Source organism: Linepithema humile, chromosome 7 (assembly GCF_040581485.1).
Source record: "Linepithema humile isolate Giens D197 chromosome 7, Lhum_UNIL_v1.0, whole genome shotgun sequence".
Taxonomy (NCBI): Eukaryota; Metazoa; Arthropoda; class Insecta; order Hymenoptera; family Formicidae; genus Linepithema; species Linepithema humile.
In genome coordinates, this window is record NC_090134.1 from 6,604,738 (window position 1) to 6,623,192 (window position 18,455).

The window sequence follows — 18,455 nt, forward strand, 5'->3', positions numbered from 1 at the left end:
AGAACTTGACGCGTTTTTTCAATTTTGACATCGCCAAAAATTTATAAGATATATAAATATATATAAATTTAAAATAATATCAAAAATAGATCGGAATGACAATTCAAAGGAAACAAAAATTTAAGTTCTAAGCAATTACGAATGCTGACTAATCGCTTCATCGCTTCATCTTTTAAAGCTGCATAACAGCTCTCTCGTACAAGTCACGCAACACTACGCTGAATTAAACCCGAAAAAACAGTATTTATTTTACCAATGGCGTTGTTGACATAAATCTTGATGGTGCGCCTCGTTATGAATAAGACAAACGCGATGTTCTTTAATCGGATTAAAAATAGAGACGGCGTGTGAGAAAAAGAAGAAAGAAGTTTCGATCGATAAGAAGAAGCATCTCGACGGAAGGACGCTCCGGTGTATTTGCGTCTCTCTTACGGCGGTAGGGGTAATTAATCCACCGCGTACGTACATCACGCGGCAACGATCTCTCTCTCCGCTGAGTGCGCCTTTGTAAGTCACGCGGGAATATGAGCGCCATGCGGTCGATAAGTTTACGGCTGCATGCGCCTGAACGAGTTTGCGTTCGGAACCGCAATGAGTTACGTCGCTATTGAAATATCGGCGGGCAAATAGATATATATGTATATATATATATATATATATATATATATATATATATATATATATATATATATATATATATATTATATACCGCAACCAAGTTGTGTGATACAGCTGGAATCAGATTCGCATCTTTGAGAGAGGAGATCTTCATTAGTTACGAGAATAACGCGCGTAAATCGAATCTGCCGACACGCAAATATAGCCAGAATATCTTGTAACACGCTGGCTTCGCTAGTTTTACTTTCATATGTATTCCACAATGCACTTTGATGATGAAAATGAACCGGTACTCGCACTGCGCCGCGTATAATTTTCTTATCTGCATGTAACTTTAGAAGAGAGTATATCGATTCGCAGAAAATTGTTATGAAATGCAATAAATAAAGAAATATATTCGACACGGCGAAAAATTAGAACTGACAAAACTAGCTGGAACGCTAAGATACCTTCTACAATTTCCACATTCGATGTGACAATCCAAATATCGATAATGAATTGTACCGAATTCCAGCGCGATAACTTTTACTACGGTCTATTGTGCCATTATTATGGTAATGGAAAGTATAATTATCAACTATCGACCGCGGTGAACGCAAATGCGTTCGGCTCGGAGCTTCGCGATAAAGTTGTCGCCATTCGCCAGCGACCTCATTTCTCGCTGTTGCAGTGCAACAAGATTTAAATAAGAGTCATATCTATGTTGCAGAGAATAGACCGTACACTTATCTCGAGTTACTCCTGCGATTACCTTTTCATACAAGAATTTTACCGTGTCACCTTTATCAAATATTCCTTTTCTAATCTTGAACTGTGCAACATTACAAAAGCAATGTGAATTGATATTCACGACAAAATATAATATCATCCACGTATTCTGTTATCTTCAATAAAACTTTATTTTTCTTTGCCGAGTAAATCTAATCTTCTCAAAAAAGCTCAATAAGCTTTTCAGGATTAATCTCGAGTTAAACTTTAACACCATTCTTCACGTATAAAGTTAGAAGGATCAATCAACGAAACTTTTTACGTCGATACGCTAACGTACTTGTTAAACCGCGGAAAAGAACCTGGGGGCTCAAACCAGAACTATTGAATTTTTGCATCCTAAAGCGCCAACGATGTATATTCTACAATAAAAAGAGCGAATACACGCTTGAATTCTACATTTTAGAATTCTTACCTCGGCTGTATGGAGCGGAAACGCGGGGAAGCCGAAGGAAAAAGAACGCGTTACGCGATACAATTCCGAAATAAATAGAATCGATAACGTGAGTGAGTGACTCGCAACTGCGATACACGGATAACTTTCGCCAGTATTCGCGTCCATAATGTCCGATATGGGATTGCAAATCGAGATGACAATACGAACGGCGTGGCACCGTTTTGTATCGCGGAAAAATCCACGCCACGTTTTACCGCAGTCTGGGAAGTAAAACAACTTGGGTAGCGCGGAGTATGCGGCGCGCAAAATTACGTCAAGGAGTGCGAATCGAGTTTTCGCTGACAGTACGAGCGAAGTTGGACGAACTACTCGCATTCGGAACTACCGTAGTACTTTCGAAGCAATACGAATCGTAGCTCTGGCTTTGGTATCAAATTATTGTGTATATTCATCGTACGTAATTGATCAACATTGAATATGATGTTTCGGTTGCTACTATTCGTCGGGAAATACGAACTAATGATGTCAAAGATTATCGCTGCATTACGTTATTTAATTCTAATAATGGAGATAGAGGATGCACGTGAAATAACGCGCATCTAATATATTATTTTAATTTCAAGAGTGGTTATAAAAATTCCAACTTTTGGGAAAAAAATTCGAAATTTATCGCTGTATTGTCGTTATATTTATCCGTAATAGAAAAAAATGTAACATACGCGCGCAAGAGCTGAAATTTAGTGCGCTCCACATCATCGTTAAATCATCGTGAATAAATAAACAATTAATCATGCTAGCGTATTAAATGAATTTAGTCGAGCAGTCTATCCGAGCATATCCGCTTGCTGTCTTCTCAGCAGCTGTTTCATTGCTCGGGGCTGTTCGTTCACATAAACGCCAATCGATGGGAAAACTCCGCTAATTACGATCCGGTATCACACTAATCAACACGCACGATCGTGACCATCGTGGAATCATTTCATAAGGCACTCCCGAGGCCTATTATCGTGCGAAGTATGCTAATGTGAAATACAATCATCAGCTTAATTGTGTGATGCTGATTAAACTGGAGCTGCATTAATTACAGGTAATTTAACACATTATTGAAAGAAACCTTCGTGAAGAAAAATCTATCAGATTTTATTTGTGATGCTTCAATGAAAATATATTTTTCTATGCATTAAAGACAATAAAATAAAAAATAGAGCATTTCATAAAATACAATATATCAGATTGTTACAAAACCAGATTGTTGTTAATTAAATTTCAAATGACTTCATTATTAGATTAGAAGTCCAATCTTAGATATTTAAGTTTGAAAATTAATTTACAATTAGAATTATCAACGATAGCGTTTAATCAAACTTTGCAATCACAATAATTGATGAGTGTAATAATAAAATTACTTAAAACAGAAGAGATAATGATATTTAACAATTCAATCATTGTAACTAGTCAAATATAGTTAAAGAGAACTATTCGTAATCTAAATGTACATGTAAAACGTCATGTTACTATCGATTGTTACTGCGCATGTTACTGCGCATTGAATTGTGCTGGAATAGTGCTTAATGCTTAATTCGATCTGTTTTAGCATGCTACGCGACGGAGGCGTTGCGACCGTCTTAAGCGCCCCTATGCTAGAAGTGGCTCACGCGCCCCAAGCGCAAAGTAAAAAAAAAAAAAAAAAAAAAACGAAAAGGTTCCTAAAATTTCTGCTTTCACCGTTATGCCGGGTCATTGCAAACCAAGAAATCAATTTTTACATGTTTTTACGATTATATTTTGTTGTTGAAAATAATAAATATTATATAGATATTGATTCTTATTAATAAAAGTATTAAAAGCACGACATGCATAAGAATTCGACTTTTTTTGTAATGAGTGTGTTATGGCTCATCGAAGGGGATATTAAATGGTTAAGAAGCAATTTATCTAAATAGATTGTCGTTGAAATTTTTCGATAACCGCATCGCTATTCAAACGCGTATGTGCTTTATCGCTTAACAATGTGCGCTTGTCACACACATACGAAAGTGTATACACGTATATATTTCGACTATATATTCGACTATAATTTCTCTATTGCTGTTCCCCTTTCCAAGGTGGTCGTATAGGGCGCTGCCTTATCACACGTAAACGAGTGTATCGCGCTGATAGGATCGCTTCTGGATACATAAGTTGCCCGAACAAAAGCGAATGTTGGCGAGTACGCAAATTGTATCTCTCGACATTAAAAAATTTAAGAGCAGTAGTTTTTATAAGACGCTTAGCGCAGAGTTCTGAAATTTGTGTTGATAGTCGACCATTTCGATGGTCGATCGTTATCAACATTATTTCAAAATTCGTGCTCGACCATCATCGATGGGACCACGAATCTTGAATTTCCGTGCTCGACCATGGAATCAATTAAATCATGGGACCACGGATGCATGGATAGGCTAGGAAAGATTCTGAAGAAATTAGCGTATAGCAAGACTATATTTCAAATATATTTCAAAATCAATAACCAAACAAAAATCAATAACGAAAAATGCGCTCTTTTATTAAATAAATTATTTCAAATGTAAAACATAAATTTTCAATTTTTGTCCCGTTTGTGTAAAACATATTCTTTTTATTTTTAACTTATATTTACATTCGCATATGTATTTCAAAAATTTTAATATATTAAGTTATTCGGAAAATTTGTAGCAATTTTTATGACTAAATAAAAAACAATTGTTTTATATTTAAATCCATCTTTATTCAATAATATATGTACGTTGTTTTCGACAACATTTGGCCATCTTTAACAACTTGTTTATACATATTACTAAATAAATGAACATATAAATATATAAAAATTGTTTTTGATTTTGTCATAAAAAAAAACTATAAACTTTTTGAATAATTCAATATATCTTGCTTTAATTCTTATTTATAAAGAACATTTATTAAATATTCCAGAGTTAAATATTCAACGAATCTAAGTCCTAGCCCATCCATTTTAAAATAATGGATCTATGACATTATATATTTGTTATGTTTTTATCTATAACATTCTTGTATATCATTATGCTTATAATATTGCATTGTATGATTTTCTTTATTTCATATTAAAATTTATCCTTTTTTTTATTGTATTCACATATACGAGGATAAAATAAAAAGTAAAAAGATTTTTTCATTCTCAAATTAATGAAAAATATCCCAAATATTGCAAAGAGATAAACTAGTCCTCATATAATGTTCTTGTCTACACTTACATACTCTTTAATTCATATATTTTTTAACTCATTGCAAACCGGAAACATAAATCAACATGTCCTGTTTTTGAAATGTTAATTTACTATTGTTACTATTGTTTCGAATAATCTTGTGTGGTATTATTAACATGTTCCATGCCGTGTGGCTTACTGGTGGCCTCACTAAATTTTCTATTCAAGCCGTTTAAAATAAAATATTTTATATTTCTTAAATTTATTATAGCTTTTTATAATGTACAACATATTTTGTGTGTTACATTTTATTTTTAGTAATTTCTATAATTATAATTTTTTACAACATATACATAAATTTCACGACGTAAATAGAAAGTTATGTAAAATCAGAGCGACATGGAACATGTTAACAGATGAATATATATAAAATATATATAACGCATGTGACAAAAAATATAATTTAAATTTATCAAAATAATAAATAATTTGTTCTTCTAGAAACTAACTAAATTTAAAATATTTTGCAATGTGCAAACTAAAATTTTTATAAAATCAATATCATATACGATCTACAATGTGTTAAATTTTATAGTATGTATCTTATAGATCCATTATCTTAATAACAATCAAGACAAATTATAAACTCACTCACCGATTGATGCGCAGCAGCGGAGTTGTCATTCTGTTGATTTGCATAGTTGATGATCTGTAAAATACGAAAATAAGTCAAGATTATAGTTGCGTTCATAATGAATATTTATCAAATCATAATTGAGTACATTGAACTTTTAATTCTTTTTGTAAGCAAATATAGAATAAAAGAATTATTGAAAAAGTTTAATTATTAAAATAAAAAGTAATAAATATGTAAATAAATTCTAATAATAATCAATATTAACTAATGTAAATATTTTAAGTCTTTTAATTTACAACATTTTCAACAAATAAATGAATTATTATTTACCGTAAAGTTGCTCCGCCGGCGCCCGATGCTCCTCCTGAGCCTCCTCCTCCTCTCAGTAGTCCTTCGAAGCACTCACACTGAATCACACGCGTTCGCGGCGCATGCATTGCTCGCATGCGTACCTGAATACGAAAATCGCGCGATACTTAAAACGGCACTCCCGACATCACAGGCGAATCGAACCGAATTGTCCAAGCTGTGACGTTACGCGCGAATTCCGTCCGCGTTTCAGACGACCACATTTACCAATTGGGGCACGATTCTCTCAAAACAGAAGGCAAAGATAAGCTCGAAGAAGATGAGGTGATTAGTCATCCAATCAACCGACTAGATACAAGACATCTGAAAAGCAATCGGTAGCGTTTGACTAACTCCGGTAGCCGTCCTCGACTACCTTCGACAGTCCGGCTATCTGTGCAACTAGCGCGCTGCACGTAGAACCGAAGATTGCCCTGCCGTAGTGGAGATTTTATGATTGAAACCGACCTTTCCCTCCCCCGAGCCAAGCCTAAAGTCAAAAAAAATCGTGTCCCAATATTTGTCATACAGCAAAAATGCGTTCATCTATAGATTCGCTATAACTCTCGGCATTAACGGCACTCCCGACGCGCATTTTGTTATACTATACGACGGAACAAATATATTTTGTAGCACCGATTACGCGCACAAAGTTGATCTGTAAAATAAAAAAATAAATGCAGATTAGTGTTTGAAATAATTAATATTTATAAAATGATTACTGCGCACATTAAACTTTATATATGGCGATTTGAAGCGCGAAGGTTTATCTGTAAAATATACAAATACATTTATACTACAATGACATCCAAAATATTTTATCTAATAAATATCAATTGTTTTTGGAGCATAATTTAAGAAAAGCCTGATCAAAAGACTGAAATAAGAATTTCATGAGACATTTGTGAATGTCTTTTTAATAATCCTTTAACCAATTTAAAATCAATATTACTTCAGTAAAAGTAGCGAGTAATAAGTTTTAAATTTAAATTTTACTCAAGTTTACTTGAGACAAATTAAGGAATATAATTGTATTATTCATCTAAGCCTCTAAAGCTTTGTTATATTATATTGTGATTGGGAGCGTTGCGATCGTCAGAAGTGCCCCTACGCTGGAAGTGGTTCGGGCGCTCCAAGCGCTAAGCAAAAAAAAAAACGCCACGCCACCACGCGGTTTTTACACACTTCAAAAATTATCGGGGTCTATTACAATTTTGCGCCCCTCCAAATTTTGCTACGCTGAAGCGTATATTGCGTACTATATTGCAACGCCCCCGCCACGCGATTGTAATTAGCGGAGTTTTTCGATTGATTCGTACGCACGAGTGTGCCCCCGTGAGCAATGGAGCAGCTGACGCCATAGTAATTAGCTGCTGTATCTCACATGCTGCGGTTCGGATATCAGCGTACAACCGCTCCCATGTCTTACAAATTTATCGCGCATGCGAAAGTGCATCCAATCTGCGATAATATTTCATTTTCGCAATAGATAATAATTACGTAATTGTAATGTGTATATTTATGTGCGTATTATATAATAATTATACATATCTGTGTAAATATGTCGAGGAAAGGGCCATCATTTATCGCACGTTTTCAATTTTCAACATCATATATTTATTTAAGCTCTTAATTAAAATTTTATTAAAATCCATTTAAAATTAATTCAAAAATATGACTGTTATTAGTTAATTTGTGCAAAAAATATTTTTTTTTCTCAACCATTAATAATTTGAAGACTATCGGTTCCTTGACGATTTCATTGAGAAAAAATCGACTTTTAATTGGCCAGAATATGCGCGAGAGAAAAATATTGTATATAAAGTGCATGCATATAATTGTAGAGTTCATACAAGAATAAACATTTTTTTTATCACATTTTGCGCCTAACAAGAATGAACAATGCGAAAATGAAATTTGATAGCAGACTATTGTACTTCGCATTATCTATATTTTCCGAGTGTACTGTGCACAATCAATAAGCCAGGGAAATACTGCGGAAATATACGAAGCAACCGGCGATCGTTGAATTTGCGTGTAAATTGATGTGCTATGCGATCGTAATTAGCCGCGTCCTTATTTCTTTTTTTTTTTACAATCGATTTGTATTCACGTGAACAAACGTCGATGAGAATGCGAAGCGGTGAAACTTCGAAGTGGAAACACCAATGGCGAGCACAATTTTTCAAATACACGACTAATGATACCGCTAGTCAAGAAAGATTTTATAGAAGTGTGAGAAAGGATATCGATTCTTATTGTCGTTCACACTCACAGTACTCCTGCGAGAACTTTGAAAATTGCTTATCACGTCTGCGCTATCTAGCAGCTCTTTTTGTAAAGAGTAAAAATAGACCTACTTCTTAATTGTGTTGCAGTATAACAAATCAAAATGCTGTACTGTACTAACGGCATAAACGAGTAGTGAAAGAAATTAAATGTTATTTCCGTTTATGAATTATATTGTGGCATTAAAACATATGACAAGAAATATATTACGTTTAATATATCATTATGCATGGCTAAAAATCGCCCAAAATTATTATGAAAACTTCATAAATATGTAAAATTACATCTTCAATTTGATTTTACCATTTCATTTATTTATACGCTTCGCATTTAAAATTTACATGTACATGTAATTGTTCATTTATTTGCGATGATGTGGTATCATTACGTTATCGTAATTGCGCTTTAATGAACGTCGCTTCGTTGCTCGCTGTATTTTCGTGAATTCATTAATGGAAGATATTATTTTAATAACGAAAAATGCTATTTTTATCTTATATTTAATCAATTACACTTAACAGACACCCGCCTATTTCCGATAATATATTTTACGCAAATATTTTGTATTAAACATTTTAAAATAAAATATAATATAGCAAAGGTTTTTAAATTTTATAAAAAGTAGTACAAAAAAAAGAATGTAATCTATTTGCATTGCATCTTATTTATCTTTGCGATTAACTAAATTCAATAAAAGATAGATTATCCTAACATATTTTAATAACATGTATAATATCGTTAAATTAATTTAGTTTCTTTTTAAAAACCCAAATTTATTACATACACTACAAGTATCTCTTTAAATGATTTTTGTTTACTTAGTAGTAATTCCTCTCAGTGCTCCGCTGTACCGTTACGAACCGCGATGTTTCCTCGTTACGTGAAAATTTCCCCCGAACTAGTTAACGGAATAAAATTGCATGACGTATCGCGAAACTGTTGGCAAAGTAACGGAGAAACTTTTCTACTCGTTGTCGAAGCATATCTCACGATCTATATCGCGCGCAACGAAATGAAAGCAAATTCGGTCTTCGTCTTCGAGGTGGCATAAATCTTAAAGCATATTATATGGTCGATAATTATTTATAGAGGATGAGAGTAAATTTATCGATTATTTAATGGAGTAGCAAGTGATAATACGTGTTCCAATTAATTATTAAGGATTGCGGATCTCTTGCAGCTTTAACGCAAAGACGAATTTGTATATGTACAGAGTGTCTCAACACTTGTATGTCTTTTTAATAATAGATTCTTTTATCAATTTCCGCGAGTTTGAAACACTCCGTACAATGCATATATAACCTAATAACACCCACTAAACAATAATGTATTAATCGATTAAACTTCAAATATTTGCTTCGACGTCCGGGCTAATCATCGAAAGTAAATTCACCTTTACACGCGCATCTCTAGTTGCATCTACCTTATCCTGTTGGGTAGCTATCCGATCCAATGTTCCTTACAAATATTCGATGTCACGGAGACGGAGTCTCGTCTCATTTTCTCTGAAAATTCTTTTTATCTTTTGTCTACGGTCTCCACGCGGATGGAGAACGCTGCTACGAAGGAAACCGATAGGCAACCGTCTACTCCCGTCTGGTACTCCCGTCAGGTTTCCTCCTCTCTCCCCTACCTTTTTCTGAGTGGTACCTTGAGATAAGTCAGATCGGAAACGCGAGCAGCGCTCCTGACACACATCGTCCGTGCTCTCTTCATGACCTCACCATTGCGGCAAAGAAGCAACGTCGCGTCGTTTCTGGTATCGCAAATACAGCATGGTGGGGCGACAAAAGAAGAGAGGAGGGAAAAAGATGTCGAGTCGGGTCCGGGATAAGGAAGTTAACCGAGCGGAAGTGGAATCTCTCGAACCATTTTAAAACAAGCAGAGATAATCATCGCGTATTCGCCTCGACAAATATTCGCCGCACTCGAGCCGCTCGAAAACACGAAGGCGAGTTCTGCGTTTGCGGCAGCACAAAGTTTCTCGCCTATTGTCGGAGAAATGTAGCAAAGAAACGCGAAAAGATATCGAGAATAAGTGGAATAAGCCGAAACTAATTTAGCGTATGTTTCTTACAATTCCTTCAAAAGTATTTACGTTGAAATAAACCTTAATTTTTAATTAACTCTACAGTGGCACACTTTTTTCAGCATCCGAATTCAATACGCATGATTTTGGATTAATTTTTGACAGTATTAAACTAATTAAAGTAGTCAACAGTCAACAGTAAAAAAAACTATGCATCTTATTCAAGATTTCTAGAAAATAATTACAAGTTGGTAAAGTTCAAAAAAAGGTCAAATATATAATTTTGTTAAGTAAAAATATTAAAAATTATTTAAAAAATTGAAAAGATTGAAAATGACATGGGCATGAAGAACTCATGTGTACCATTGTAGAGTTAAGACAATAGCTATAAATATGTACATATCACGTTACTACCGCTGTTATTATTATGATATTTTTCTCGCTTATACGTCTACAGAGATTGGAAATAGGATCGCTCTTCGGAGTTGCGTTTATGTTTATTCGCGTGCGTGTGCCGAATTAGTATGCGTAGTTTCGCTTATGTTTATGAACCCCGCTCGGTAGCGCACGAGCGTTATTGGTTTACGCGGTATTCGGGAACGAATGTATTGTCAGACTGGCCAAACAGTAAACGCAGAACCATGACGATATATACAGGCACGCGGAGGAGTATTGATGTGTATGGACTTGGTTAATTTAGTGGTTTGATTTCTCGACCAGTCTTTATCTAATATTTTTCTCATATGCTTATATTTTGTAACATTTGTATCATTATAATATTATGTAAATATATAATAATAATCATATATAATTTTTTCAAAATTTAAATATATTTAAGCATTCTGGCTTAATTTTAGCAATGTTCAATTCATCTGTCACTCTTTGTGTTCTTATCTCTTTCTCTCTCGCTCTCTCTCTCTCTACTTTATCGCAATCGATTAGGACGCGGGTCATCGAATCGGATTTCGGATCTCACCTGAAATTCTAATTTAAGACGCAGAAACCCGGATAGATCTCGCTCGTTTGCTCTTACGAATATCACCTACGTGCTGGCTCAGAACCCGACGAATCGTTCGACTTAATCGCGGCTCTCACTGCTTAATCCATCGGACTCGTTGAATTACCAGGCGCAGCGGGACGCCCAAATGTGCGACTGTGCGCCGCTGTGCAATCGGGAAAGTTGAATAAAAAATACATATATCCCTGTAACTAATTCGCTTTACTTGAGTCGCAATCGTAGTCGCGTAATCAGACCGACCGTATCATTATGAAGTAACGCAAAAGATAATGAGCGAGAAAAGAGAATGTCGTGTTCGACCGAAGCAAAACGACGTCGTCACCGTTTCATCGGAACAATGGCGGCCGACAATAGCGCGCGGACGTTCAGTTTAATTAAGTTTAGTAATTTTAATTAAATGCGTAGCGCGCGGCAAGTAACTCGTGGGAAACAGGGCCGTCTAAATTTATATTCGATGGATCGCGCTTGCGGGTGATCGCGCGCGTACCTTTGAGAGTTTCCGCCAGCCGTATGGGCTGCGTTTGCAATGTAGTAACGTGTTCAGAATTTAATTGCGGAATAAATTAATGACGTACTTTGACACGAAATAGACAGCCGTGCATAGGAAAGAGGGAATAACCGCGATATAGCAAAGCCTTATGTATCTTTACGGCTAGTAATATGACACGAAAGCCTATGTAGAAGCAATTTCAGAACCTGTAGTAATAATCCACTCAGGAAGATTTAAATACAAAATGCTTTCCAAAAAACCAAAGAAAAAAATATTCATTCACGTAGATTCCGATACATAATTTTTTGAAAAATATGGCGAGAAAGAACATCGATAGAGATGGATCGAAATTAATCTATATTACAATGTTTTCGTATTTAGATAAATGTTAATTTTTAATTATATATAAATCGGTGACCTATTTAGATAAAAAAATAACTCTTATCCATTTATATTTAATTCATTCATTCATAAAAGATCGTCGATAGTAATAAATAGCTTCAAAATATCATGAAATAATACTATATATATAGTTACTATATATAGTTTGATATACTAATTATGTCTTTATAATCATCACAATCGATCGCATATTTCATAAATATTTCTGCACATTAGATGCAAATTGAGATCATCGAGAAACTGGAATATCGTGCGCTATACAGGTCAATCAATGAACGCGTTGTGCTGCAGTCACGATGATATTCCCGGAATTGGAAAATCGCAATTAGAATTGTAAAAATATCAATCGTGCTGCTATTGCGCGAAGAGGATAATTCCAATGGGTTCACAGAGATGTCGACAACTATGCATACGTATCGAAGTCATCTCCCTAACGACGTTGTCCACCAAGACCAAAATCGTAGTTCTACGAAGCGAGTCTCTGACCGTTTGTTCCCGCAGGCGCTGTCACAAGGAAACCATTAACGAGATACCGCGAGCATACAAGAGATCGACCGGAGGGACAATCTTCGAACTTTCGGACCGAAGGAATCGATAAGAAACTCTGAACGGATCGCGCTGACAGTACATCGGTCGTTACGTAATATCGTTATGCTATTCGAATCGGACGCGCGCATTGCACTGGTTGCACTACCGATATCCGATTCCGGAAGTGAATGAACCCGATCCGAACAAAACTGGACAAAGAGCGATCGAAACGTGACTACAAGCTAATTTGATGGACGATGGCGGAGAGGCGATGTAGAGCCGCGAGCGGGTGAAAAAGTGCGCGGGGCTTATCGCGAACTAAATGCAAACGTTTCAACTGCATTTGAACGATGAAACACTTCTGCCCGATATGCCCGTTCGCGGAACCTGTACTATCGGTATGCGCGCACGTATTTTCGCCGAAAACCCCCGAGGAACCGCTTTGTGGGCGAGTTGTGTTGCTCTGGCGAATCATAGAGAGCCGACGAAGCATTTAACTGTTTCGAGAGGACTGACTTACGCTCGGATACATACATATATATGCGTTTTATAACCAGAATTCAAAACTGCACAATTGCGTTTCACTGTTGAATACCACAATTCATGGCTGGTTATACTTTTGTTCGCCAGTAACATTTTTTTCTACAAATTATTTTAAACGATATGGTAGTAATGCATAGTTAATTTAAAAATTTTCACAAAATTTTCCGATAAATGCTAAGCATTAAATAAATAATATGTTAGGTATTTCAAAAATGTACTATATTATGGATATAGAATATTCTAAAATCATCAAACATGAAATATCTTTTCACTGCGGTAAAAAGTTTTTTTTACTTTTATTAATAAATTAAGAATCAATTCTGTTTTAAAAAAAAACGCTGAAATATAATTTTTTAGAACTGCTGATTAAACATAAACTGACTTTTAACAAGCTAAACTTTGGAATAAACTGAACTATTTTTTATAATTTTCACAAAATATCTGCTGAAAATTGTGTTATCTCTTTGAGGCAAGTTATATGAGGACGAACATAAAAGTATGCAGAAACTAAGAAGTAAATGTAATAAAAAGCGGAAAGTACTTAATTGCAATCGCAGACGACGGCAAGAGGTAGCAGGTGCTGCCTCTTAAATTTGTAAAAAGTAACTATGCTACCGCTAAGCATGAATAAGCAATTAAAAAATGAAGCATAAGCCTTAAAAAAAACTCTTTGCGAGCTCAATTACCCACAAAATTTACAGTCCCGCCTATGTGCAGAGCTCCCCATATCTTATTATTCATAGAAAGAAAATATGTTTCACCATTCATAATCGCAACAATGCTCATTTAACATATAATGTACAAAATAAAGTAGTTTTAACAATAAGTCATATTAATGATAATGATCAATACTATAAAAATAACATAAATTAATAATATAATTAATTGATAATATAATAATAAGACAATTAATAATTATTCTTGTTTAGATAAATAAAAATTAATCTGTCGATATTTACGTAGTTCTCTTAAAGCAATTTTATTCACGCAAAATATATTTTGCTTTTATCATATTTTTATTTTTATTTTTGTTAGACTAAATTTAGCATTTTACAATGCAAAAAATAGAAAAATATCTTTCAATATTAATTCACAGAAATAAATGTTAAACTAATATTTATTTTTGATTGCTTTCAATCATTATAACGTAATCATCATAATGTATAAATATCATAAATAAATAAATAATTAATCACGTAATATAATATTAACAATAAAAGGTACTCACCAGCCGATGAGGACATCCGAGCAGAAGCTGCAAACCATTGATTCTGCCGTTGCAAACCGGTAGTTCCGCCATTGTAATTCGTTGATTCTGCTCCGCTGATATGTAGCACTAATTTATCACTTACGATACGACCGTAATTCAAACGGCACTCCCGAATTTTACAAACGCGAAAAACGTTTAACTCGAACAATGATAATTCCGAAATAAGCTCGATTATTACAAACGCGAAACAATTATGATTAAAAAATTTGATATCGCGATAACGTCCAATAGACGAGCACTGCACATGAAAAAACGCTGAATGCAAATATCAACGAAAGAGGTTATTATCGTCATGTCGATTGGTAATGCATTCAATACTCCTGACGCGCGATTACATGCATGATGCATTCCCGGACAATAACGCAGAACATGACGATCGCCCGTAATTTTGCCCTGCACCCGAGGTACGTTGAAAAAGTTCGAAACGACTTCACATTGATGCTTGGAGATTCGACGAGCACAATATTCGCGCGATGCGACGGACTGCAATATACGAATATCAAGACTGATAATCATACGCATTAATTAACGTTCCACGATGATTATTCATTGCTTGAATGGACACTACCGAGATTTATCGCGTACTAAAATCACTTCAACGAAGAGAAACGCGCGGGAAACGCAGAACGACGCTCACCTCGTTCGTCCATTTTCTCCATCGTCATCCTGCTAATCGCTTCATACGTAACAGACTTCGCAATAGACGCTACGATGATCACGTGATCACATGACCAAGCTCCAATAAATAATAGTTACCCTTACGAAGTCGAAGGGCAATTATAGCCATACGTACTGATTCATGACAATCACCCGTCGCTTGATTCGTCAATCTCGAGATATTATCAAGATATGTTGAAAAAATTCGAAAGCCGGGGCTTCGCATCGCTGCTTGAAAACGACGAAAAATTTTCGACGCAATGCGCCGGGCTGCGAGTTATGCGAATGTCGAAATATTCATAACCGTACGCACTAATTAATGCTCCACGATGATCGTTCATTGCTTGATTCGACACTACCGAAATTTATCGCGTACTAAAATCATTTCAACGAAGAGAAACGCGCGGGAAACGCAGAACGACGCTCACCTCGTTCGTCCATTTTCTCCATCGTCATTCCGCTAACCACTTCACTACAGACTTCGTAATAGACGCTACGATGATCACACGATCACGTGATCAAGTGCCAATAAGGCTGTGTTCCGAAATTCACTGCCAGTACTGTAAATCTATGGTTTACGTCACGTATATTGTAGATTTTCAGTACTGGCAGTGAATTTCGGAACGCAGCCTAAATAATAGGCTGTGTTTCAATATCACCGTCAGTATTGACAATCTACAGTTCGTGTTACGTATTTTGCAGGTTTTCAGCATTGCCAGTGTATTTCAAAACACAGGCATCGTTACTCTTACGAGCGTCGAAAGACAAAACCATAGCCATACGCACCGATTCAAGACGATCGCCCGTCGTTTAATTCGTCAGTTTCGATACTGTCAAGATACGTTGAAAAGGTTCGAAAAACAGAGCTTCGTATCGCTGCTTGAAAACGACGAAAAATCTTCGACGTGATGCGATAAGCTGCGAGTTACACGAATATATGCCGAAGAATTTATTCCGATCTCACATATATTGCTCCATCTCCACGATGTTATGGCTCGCTTCAACATTCTCGAGGTGTGTTTACATTTTTTGGAGGTACTATAATGAAAACACTATGCGCGCGAAACACAGAACGACGCAACCTTACGCGACCTCTCGGTCCGACAACATATCATTCTACCAACTGATAAACACGCTAAGGACATCTCGTGACGTCACGTTCGTACTTATAGAGATAGTTTAAAAGAGATTTTGGCAACATTGGCAACGCCTTACCCCTTCCCTCCGTTCGCGACCTAACTTCGCGTATCGCATTTGCGCGGGATCGCTGCTGATATATATTTCTTTTGTGTCGTTTCCGTTTCTTTCTCGCATACTTTTAACTCGCCGAAAATGATTTTCACATGCAGACGAGTGTCGACGGTAGAATTAAATAACCAGCGATGATTTCAATACGTTTATTGTTCCGTATCGATCGCAATTAACAAGTCTTTTGTAAAAACGCATCGCGCTAACCTACACGCTGCCGTAACGGATTTCGAAAATCCCAATTTTACGAAATATGAGTGCAGTAACGAGTTAATATACTACAATACGTGAGTGCATAGTGATCAAGAACACCATAGTGATCAAGAATACCATACGATGTATCCACGGAGATGGTTAAGAACGAAGGAGCAACCAGGAGAAAGAAACAGAACGAAACCAGACACTGGAAGAAGAAGCAAACAGATATGCAACGACGGAGCATCGACTGGTGAGTAAACTCGTTTATTAAATTTGCATGTTAATTTATTCGTTAATTCATTAAAACAATGCCATGAATATTCCTTTATTTTCTATTTAATCATGCATAATTTAAGTAATTAAATGTAATATGAATTCGACGATTATCTTAGCGTTGATTATTTCTATTATAATTATTAATCAATTAATTATTCAGTAATCGTATATTTTATATCAAATGTATATATTGCAAGAGCAATGTGAAAAGACTATCAATTTTTATTTAAAACATTCTTTTCCTTTAATATCAATTTACCTTTTAAGTTACTCTTATATAGTTATATTACAAAACAAGCATAATTATAAAATTTTTTTTGGATATTACAAATATATTTAGCGCAATCTCAATATTTATATTATATATAATATATATGAAAAAATATTCATTACCTTTATTGGAAAAATATAAATGTAGAATATTATCAATTTTTATTTAATTGTAAAACATCAAAAAGAAAATTGAAAATAGAGATATAATATTGAGATTAAAATATACCTCACGCGAGTAATTGAAAAAACCACGCAAGTTACGACGGATTAAAGCATATTTTGATGAAACAAGTCCACGTGTAATTAGAAACAATTTCGCAAAATGCAGTTTATCCAGAGTTAACGGGATAAACGTATCTATCCAGCGCGGTAACCGAAGAGAGACTTTGGCGAGCGAGACTTTGCCATTGGCGCGTTTTCGTGTGTGCTGCGATAATGAATTTACGTCACGCGCTCGTCTGAAAATACCCGCTACCAAGCTGCGCCTGTAATCGCAACAAAACCAAAACTCGGATGCGCCGCGTAATTCGCCCGCATTAGTCGCCGTGCTCTCTCGGCAAGGTCCGCGACTACAATACATCCTTAGTACAAGCTATCGTCAACTCCGTGTGGGTCCCGCGACCTGAACAACAAAGGCTTCCGTGAAGGCGCGATGCCGCGTCGGCAGCTCATTTAGCTTCTCTTTGCGCGTCTTCCTTCACTACCGCTGAAGCACAGGAACTATGTTTTGCTTATCTCTCAAATCGATTTCCTGGCACACGTATTTTTATCCTGTCCACTTGACTAATCTCTCTTTTTCTGACTACTTTTCAAAATATCTTTTTACCTTTCCCGACAAATGTGTTCAATTTTTTTAATATTTAATCAATAAGTATTGAAAATTAGGTATAATGCAGTAATATAAATGTCAAAATTTTAACTTTATGGGTACACCGTTATACATTAAATACGATAACGGATGATACCTATTATGTTTTAACTTTTACATCAAATAAAACAGGACTTTTAATGTGATAAAAGCACGTTTTTGAGATTATAAATAATGGTCCATTCAATTTAACGACATATTACAAACTGACTCGCATTTCCGCGACGCAATTTGCGTATTGATTAATACCCGTTGCTGAGTAACATTTAATAGAATACATTTACCGCACATTTACAACCAGTTGCAACATAACAATACCGCGATGCTGTACTTCATAATGATGAGAGGTTTTCAGAGATGCTTCAAATGTACAAAACACCATATTTCTTATCAAAACG

General features: G+C 35.4%; 1 protein-coding gene and 1 long non-coding RNA gene across 4 annotated transcripts in view; one reads left to right on the plus strand and one right to left on the minus strand.

The window, feature by feature from the left end:
* LOC105667607 (uncharacterized) overlaps positions 1–16,639 on the minus strand; it is a 127,292-nt gene extending 110,653 nt beyond the window's left edge. Inside the window, exons 1-4 of one of the 2 annotated variants that reach the window (XR_001099957.2) lie at positions 15,981–16,639; positions 14,496–15,762; positions 5,951–6,626; positions 5,639–5,692 (exon numbers count right to left, since the gene is read on the minus strand). This is a non-coding gene — a long non-coding RNA (uncharacterized lncRNA). Of the gene's footprint in view, positions 1–5,638; positions 5,693–5,950; positions 6,627–14,495 lie in introns of both variants that reach the window. The other variant, XR_010891150.1, reaches the window with a different exon arrangement.
* LOC105667634 (uncharacterized) overlaps positions 1–18,455 on the plus strand; it is a 70,234-nt gene that overhangs the window by 676 nt on the left and 51,103 nt on the right. The window contains exon 1 of one of the 2 annotated variants that reach the window (XM_067358808.1): positions 16,660–16,890. The exons of the other annotated variant lie outside the window; for it this stretch is intronic. The gene's annotated coding sequence lies outside the window, so the exon portion shown is untranslated. Of the gene's footprint in view, positions 1–16,659; positions 16,891–18,455 lie in introns of those variants that run through there. 2 annotated transcript variants of the gene reach the window in all.